The sequence below is a fragment of the Oryzias melastigma genome, linkage group LG2 (assembly GCF_002922805.2).
Source record: "Oryzias melastigma strain HK-1 linkage group LG2, ASM292280v2, whole genome shotgun sequence".
Lineage (NCBI taxonomy): Eukaryota > Metazoa > Chordata > Actinopteri > Beloniformes > Adrianichthyidae > Oryzias > Oryzias melastigma.
In genome coordinates, this window is record NC_050513.1 from 737,106 (window position 1) to 745,431 (window position 8,326).

Consider the following 8,326-nt stretch of genomic DNA (forward strand, 5'->3'; position numbering starts at 1 on the left):
GTCAAAGTGAATATTTTTTACCTCTGTAAATGACTGAAAGAGGCTTACAATAATCAATTTTTTTCTTGTATCATAACAGTTAACTAATCTTAATATTTCCTTAAAATATTTTACTAATTATGTTCGGTTAAACAGTTGACATATCTTGTCTGTAATACCCACTCAGGCCAGAAGAGGGCAGCACCACAGCTCCCAGCTGTTCCAGATGCTCTAAAATGTGTTTTTGGATCCAAAGAAGTCATCATCAGACGTCAGCAGATACTAGTCATTTAACTCCTGCCAAAGAAATATGTTTGTTATGTTTGTTTTATTCCGCTGCTGTGCTGCAAATGAAACAGGAAGTGTGGACACTGACCAGGAGTCTGCTGAAAGATGAATGTCAGAGCTTTGTTTATGACAAATTATGGGAGTGTAAAATGTTATGAATAATTTGGGGAGTAGTTTTTCCTTCTGAGACTGAACCTGGAACCACAGATCTGACAAAGCGCATGAGCAGCACGCTCTCAGCGCCTCAGAGGAGCTGCTCCAGTCCTCCATCAGGCCGTCCTGATCCAGAGCTCTTTCCTGAACACTTAACACAGCTGGTTTCATCAGGACTTGATGCCTCTGGCTGTGCGCTCTCTGGCAGGACGTGCTGACGGCATGCACAAGTGGGTTTTACAACCGGCGCGGGACCCTCCACTCTGAGCCCGCCTCTGGAAAAATACAAGCCTCTCCTGATGTGGTGAGATGTGGAAACATCAGCTCAGACGTTTCAAACCTGCAGGAGATTCATAAACTCTGAGCTCAGAGCTGGAGGAGGCCTAGCGCTGGAAAGTCCGACCACAGCTCAAGGTCTGCTCTGTTCTGACCTCTATTCAGAGTTTGCAGGTTCTCTGCAGAAGTCTAAACTTTCTTCAAATAATCAAAATGAAAAACTCTGTTTGAAAAAGTTCTCAATGATTTATGGTTTATGTTCTTTGATTGACTATGACATTTCAACCATTAACACAATAATTCCAGTAGATTGTGAAGGAGAAAAGCATCACCGATGACACCTCAGGTGTTAAAGGGTTAACACAATTTGTTAATGAAACACCCAAATCCTGCAAAATATGTTTTTTTTTTGTTTGAGTTAAATAGTTTAGAGTTTGTTCTTTTTCAGTTGAGATATTTGTGGCTCACCTCAGCACCTCAGATCATTTTATTTTATTGTTATTAATGACCCGATGTTATCTTGAGCTCATTTATAACTTTTTATAACTGAAAAAACATATTTTTATGGAGAGTAAAATATTGAAAGTTATTTAAGGTTTAAGTTGATTTATTCTGGAATAATATTCCTGCATTTTTATTATTCATAATTATGTTAAAAAGTTACAGTTCTAAAAAATAGCATTCTGCTAGCTTTTTGGACTATTTTGGCATTTACTAAGATTTTCAGGCTAATTTAGAGTTTAGCTAATATTGTCATGCTAGCTGTTTTAGCACATTGAGACTTTTTTCAGTTTTTTAGGATATTTTGACGTCCATCTATTTTTTCAGCTATATGCTAGCAGTTTTGGCTAACCTAAGTTGATTTTGTTTTGTTTTTTTTGTTTTATCTAGCTTTTTAGGCTAATTTGGCATTTAGCTAATATTTTAGCTGGCTATCAGCTTCACCATTTTCAGCTATCAGCTTCAGCGTTTTTAGCTATCGATTTAAGCATCTTCCACTATCAGCACTAGCATCTTCAGCGGCCAAATTAACCTTACAGCATTCACACTATGATTATCACAGGTAATGCTATATATCTCGTTCATAATTATAATAAAAAGTTAAGGTTTTGAAGTTTTAAAAATGTAGTTTTAGAGTGTTCAATAAATCCTGTTCGGCCCACGAGCTGAGGTGTGTTTTGGATTTTGACCCTTTGTGTGATTTAGTTTGACACCCCTTGTTTAAAGTTTCCCTTGTTTTCCAGTTTTGTTTTGAGCCACATTCTTGTTTTTATTTATTTCTATCAATTTTTTGACTTATTTACTAAAGTTAAAGAATTTTACAACAACCTCAAATATTTTTTGTAACATTTCATTTCAAAAGGACGGCTTTGTGTTCTTTTTGGCCATAATAGCGGCAATAGAGAATTTCTTTTCAAAATATTAAACATTTTCAACATTTCTCTTATAAAAGTCAAACAAATGTGTATATTCTCTGATTCTGGATCTTTTTTTTTGCTTTAAATAAGGTGTTTTCTCCGACTGGAGTCGCATAGAAACATTTTCCAACAGAACCTTCCTTCAACCTGATACCAACCGTGTTTTAGTCCAACTGAAGTCTCTGCACCGTCAGTTTGTGATTTAGGGTTCTGTTTGGTCCAGATCTGTCTCCAGTTGAGAAGGCATCCTGGGTGGCGTCTCCATGACGCCGCCTTCAGACCAAAACCTCTCACGTTGTCTGCAGAGGCAGAAGGTTCTGGTCTTCTTCAGCTTGAGCAGAACATGCATGTTCCTGTGCTGTGTGAGGCGTGCATGCACCTGCACGTGCACGCTCCTGCTTTCTCCAGCTTTGATGGAAAGGTTCTGACTAACTGGCTCGACTAAACGAAGCTTCTTCCCACTTTTTTCTCCTCATCATTGCACCTTTTTAAGGCCCCGCCCCCTTTAAGGGGTCGAATGACCACACTACTGAGAATGTCATTATAAAACCCCAGAACCTGAATAGAAGTCCTCAGCAGTGGAATAACATAATATTAGACTCCACCCACAGGATGATGTCACCGGAGGGGGAAAAGTTCTGATCTGTAAAAGTTGATTTTTTAAATATGAAACATATGTTTGGTGAGTTTGACCTTTGACCTGAAGGGACAGTCTGTCGATCGCCTGTCATCCGTGGCTCCACGTCACGTACGCTGCAGGAAGGGGCGGGGTTTACTTCTGTCGACTTCTTTGGGCCGGGGTCGGCAGGTCGATCACCATCACAAATTGGGATAAAAATGTTTCAACCTTACACTGGAAAGAACTGCGACAACCTAACATGTGATCATGACTGATGTGGGCGTGGCTTGTGAAACCCCAGTTGCCATGGAAACAAATGAAGCTTAGTTTTACGTATCTTGATGATGATGTAAACCCATCTTCTTGGGCTCCAGACGGTCAAACTGTCCTATTGTTGCTGTAGGACCGGCCCTTCTGCAGTGCTGAGCGCCGTTCGCCGGCGCTGTTCGCCGGCGCCTGCAGCTCAGAGGTGCGTCTGTGTGGCAGAGCTCTGTGAGCCGGTTCTTTATGAGGCTGCGGGCTTTGTCCGCTTCCACTCGTGTGGCTGAGGCGACAGCTTCCTCCCCAAAACCACTAACAGCCACTTGTGTGCGCCTTGCAAGTGGTCTGGTCCGCAGGCCGTGTGATGTGTCTGCTGTGGTGGCAGGCAGAGGTCGGAGCGGCCCAGCCGCCCCCGCCGCCCTCGCCGCTCCCGCCTGTTGACTTTCCAGCCCAGGAACCAGCTGTATTTTTGGAACATCATTACTCAAGATCCGACTCTCTAAGCAGAGACCTTCCTGAGTCTTCACAGCAGAAACCCAAACAGAGCCGAGTCCACGTCCAGAGCGGGTCGCAAACCTGAGCGCCTTGACTGAACTGCAAATGTGCGGCTCTGGGCAGCAGAAACCAATCTAATCCCTGCTTTGACATCACTGCTGTGGATGAGCGTGCGGCCGCACACACTCCACGGTGTTTAATGCACATCTGCGTCAGCAGGAGCACAATCAACATGCCGCAGATGTCCAGGAGCAGCTCTGAGCGCTCCTCTCATGTGTTTGGGAGGAGCAATGCTGAAGGGGGAGGTGAAGGAGGAGGTGAAGGAGGAGATGAAGGAGGAGCTGACGGAGGAGGTGAAGGAGGAGCTGAATGAGGAGGTGAAGGAGGAGATGAAGGAGGAGCTGACGGAGGAGGTGAAGGAGGAGCTGACGGAGGAGGTGAAGGAGGAGCTGACGGAGGAGCTGACGGAGGAGGTGAAGGAGGAGCTGACGGGGAAGCTGAAGGAGGAGCTGAAGGAGGAGGTGACGGGGAAGCTGAAGGAGGAGGTGAAGGAGGAGGTGACGGGGGAGCTGAAGGAGGAGGTGACGGAGGAGGTGAAGGAGGAGGTGACGGGGGAGCTGAAGGAGGAGGTGACGGAGGAGGTGACGGAGGAGGTGAAGGAGGAGGTGACGGGGGAGCTGAAGGAGGAGCTGAAGGAGGAGGTGACGGAGGAGGTGACGGAGGAGGTGAAGGAGGAGGTGAAGGAGGAGGTGAAGGAGGAGGTGAAGGAGGAGGTGACGGAGGAGGTGAAGGAGGAGGTGAAGGAGGAGAAGCTTCTTTAGCCCAAAAGGAGCTCGATCGTCACCGAAGCCTCCAAGACCTGCTGCCTTACGCAACCGGAGCGCCACAGCTCATCCACAAATTAAAGCATAATCCTCCGTTGCCATGGAGACGTCTGTCCCGACGGGCCTCCCCTGTAGACTCTGAAGTAATAGTGACCTCAATTAATAAATGTCAGTCGCAGCAGCTCAAAGCTGACTTAGAAACAATGAAAGAAGGCTGAGAGGAAGTCATGAAAAGGTGTGTATGTGGGCGGGGTCAGAGTGAGAGCAACACCCCCCGCCCAGGTGCCTTTGAGCAAAGGCCCAGCCCACTTCTCACACATGCAGAACCGAGTGTCATCTGGAGGATCTGCTGATGAATTAACATTACTTGTTGCTCATAAGTAATCTATTACTTCACAGTTTCTGTTTAAAACCTGCAGCAGGGAGAAATACTGTCAGTTTCACGTTTAGGTGAGAAGATAAAACCAGAAACTCCAGACTGAAACATAACCTGAGTTGGATTGTTATTAACTCTGAGTTTAAAACAGGACTCACTTTAGTCTGGGTTAATTTAACTCAGGAAAAAACAGAAAGTGGCATTAAATGAATCCACCATAACCCTTAAAGTTAGCATTTCTCTGAAGTAACCCAAAAATATGACCTAAGAACTGAAGAAAAATGTTTTAGGAGACGCTAACAACAAAGATGGTTTATATTTAGTGTGTTTAAAACACAAGTTAGTGCACGTCCTATAGCTGAAGTTTTAACAAAGATTCATTACTTTGTTAAAACAGAAAGTAATATATCACTTTTGCAATAAGATCAGATGATACTATTTTCCATTCCTCAAATGTTTCGTTTATTTATGTGTCAAAGTCACGGCCCGGGGGCCGGATCCGGCCCTCCAGGTAATTCTATCCGGCCCTCCAGATCATTTTAATGTTATTAATGACCCGATGTTATCTTGTAATCATTTCTAACTTGTATAATTTTAATAAAATATATTTTAAGGAGAGTAAAATATTGAAAGTTATTTAAGGTTTAAATTGATTTATTCTGGAATAATATTCCTGACTTTTTATTATTCATAATTACTTTAAAAAGTTACAGTTTTAAAGTTTTAAAAATTAGCATTCTGTAGCTTTTTGGACTATTTTGGCTTTTTTTAGGCTGTTTTGTAGTTTAGCTAATAGCAGTTTTGGTTAATTTATTCTTTTAGGGATTTTTTGTGGCTATTTTAAAGTTTAGTTATTTTTTTAAGCTACATGCTAGCTGTTTTGCTAACTTAAGTTTTTTTTTTTTTTTAAGGTTTTTAGGCTAATTTGGCATTTAGCTAATATTTTAGTTAGCTGTCAGCTTCAACATTTTCAGCTATCAGCACTAGCATCTTCATCAGCCAAATTCAGCTTACATTATTCACACTAGTATTATCACAGGTAATGATATATATCTAGTTCATAATTATGTTAAAAAAGTACAGTTCTGAAAATGTACTTTTAGAATGTTCCATAAATGTTTATCCTGTTAAATAACTTAGACGAAAGAATAACTCCTGAACTGATTTCTAGATGACCTGAAGGCCTTCAAGGCAGACGGGATCCGAGCTGCAGAAGGAGCAGGACGGAGCTGCAGAGCAGAAAACCCACAAATGCTTGTTTTAGGAAAACTGTCGAGAAATGGAAGAAAAACGGGAGAAGATTCTCCCTTCTGGATTCAAACGTTTGGTGTTTTTCTATCAGCTGCAGCTTCCAGAATCTTCTCCATCCTCAGTGACCAGATCTTCTTCAACCAGACGTTTCTCCATCACCAGATTCTGCTTCCGTCCTTCATTAAAACTGCTGGTTACTTTTCACGCTAAACAAATAACAATAAAAAAACATTTTCTGAACGTTTTTATCGGAGCAGATTAATACATTTTTTGTTTATTTAGTCTTTTTAATGAGTATGTTACACTTTAATTTCTCATTGGAGCCATTCACCCCCCAGAACAACCACTGAGTGACGAACAGGTTCAGATTCTCTGAATCAACTGTGGATTCAAACCTTTCAGTATCAGGGCAGACACTCCTCCACTGGTTCACTCAGACAATAAACAAAAAGCTATATTTCATTTCTTTCTTTGGTCCAGTTCTTCATTACTGTCTATGAATATTAATCTGAGTTTATTAGGAATAAAACAATTTATTTATGGACTATTACAAGTGATTTATTTGATGTTTCCTTTATACATTTGTAATTAACTAACTTTGTGGCACAAACACATTTTCTGTAAAAAACATGAATGTGATTATCGTAAAACTCCCATTGATGCAGCATTTTTTGGAGCATAAAATAATCTGAAGACGACTTTCAGTTTATCTGCAGCTTCTTCCTAAACAGTTTTTTTTTTACCACTTTTCCCCTAACTATAGAGGCATCACAACTATGATTTGTGTTTTTATTCAATTAAAACAAAATTAAATTAAAGATTGATGGGTCAAATGATTATTTCAAATGATAAAAAATATTACCAGCATATCGATAAGAAAATGAACCAATCGGACCATAAAAAGGATCAAAATCTGCTTTTGTCCAAGAAAAGACAAATAATAGCACTCAATGAAAACAGATCAGTAAATCACATTTTTGAAAACGAGAATAAAATAAAATCGACTGATTTCTTAAACCAGATTGATCCGAAAAAAATTCTATCAATTAATCTTAATTAGTTTAAATATCTTAATTTGTTTTATAAAAACAGAACTATTTGGAGGTAATATAATGACAAGCGTATGAATCATGTTTTGTAAAAGACCATTAAAGTGGTCTTTTAATTATGATCATGTTGTTTTTATCCAAAATCATTGAAAATTCATGTCTGAATTGTGGGCAGAACTGTTGGTTTGTGCGCTCATCTCCCTTCATCTCTCTCCAGCTAGCTTACAGCCCCTCACAGCCACACAATATCAGAGTTCAGATCAGGCTCCAGCTCAGAAACAAAGACGTTCATGGATCGATTTGTGTGCAGCGGATGCATCAGAATGGAGCGGAGCAGAAAGGTTGTGACCCTCCCAGCAAAACATGATCTTCATCAAACAGAATTTTCTCGTCTCCTAATTCACAACAACTTGAACAGATTGATCAGAAATAACTATTTAAAGTTTAATTTCTCTAATATTTGTCCAGAAATAAAAGTTAAAAGGCCATTTTTATTGAAGGGGCTTGGAGGTGTGAAGGTGTTTGTTCCTCGAAGTGAACGTACAGGTGAGACTTTTTCAAATTAAAACACAATTCATACAAAGACTTTTATTTTGGTAACGTGTGGTGGTTTAAATAATTTCCTGCCTGCAAAGTGAGGTACCCCCCCCGACCCCCCCGGGTACCCCGCTTTGAGCCGCCCTGACAGGAGCCTTCTGACCCCGCCTCTGCATGCAGGGGCGCTCCGTGTGACGCGGGGCTGGAACAAAAATCCAGTATGGCGGAATCTGTCAGGAGATGATTTTCTCTGCCGCCCCCCCTCCGCGTCCCGCGCTCACACCGACGAAGCTCGCGGAGCCTGGCATGGCAGAGCCATCGACCCGGCGGGCGGACAGGACGGCCGGCCCGCGGCAGGTGAGCTCGGCGCGTCCGCGGATGAATGTGGCGGCGCCGCTGTGATGTCCACGCAGGGATGCGGCGCTCGCGGACCGGGACCCGCCGCGTCCATCCGGCCGGAGTTCCGCGGCGTTTTCGGGCTCGTTTGGGTCCGGTTCGGGTTCACTTCGGCGCCGGCGGGGCGGAACGGAGACGGAAGCAGCGGGGTTGCGGTTCCGTGCGGGCGGGAAGCGCGTGGGCAACAGGGAGGAAGAGACGGCGCTGTTTGTTATGCCGATTGTTGCCGAGCTATTTTTAGCGCGCGCGGCCGAGCCTTCGGGCTGCTGCGCGGCGGCGCCGCCTCGGCACTTTCCCGGCCTCCGTCACCCCCGGGGTGGGTGGGGGGACCGGGGGAACGGAGCTGCGGGCCTGCGGGAGCGCGTTTGCGGGAAAAAGCTGCGGGTCCGGGATGGGCGGCGTGA

The 8,326-nt window shown here is 43.3% G+C and overlaps 2 protein-coding genes across 5 annotated transcripts in view; both read left to right on the plus strand.

The window, feature by feature from the left end:
* The window catches only part of LOC112160147 (neural cell adhesion molecule 2), a 615,672-nt gene that overhangs the window by 321,612 nt on the left and 285,734 nt on the right, over positions 1-8,326 (plus strand). The window lies entirely within an intron of this gene.
* Positions 7,646-8,326, plus strand: part of LOC112160146 (histone deacetylase 4) — a 42,521-nt gene continuing 41,840 nt past the window's right edge. Inside the window, exon 1 of one of the 2 annotated variants that reach the window (XM_024294531.2) lies at positions 7,646-7,883. The gene's annotated coding sequence lies outside the window, so the exon portion shown is untranslated. The remainder of the gene's footprint in view (positions 7,884-8,326) is intronic. The other variant, XM_024294533.2, reaches the window with a different exon arrangement.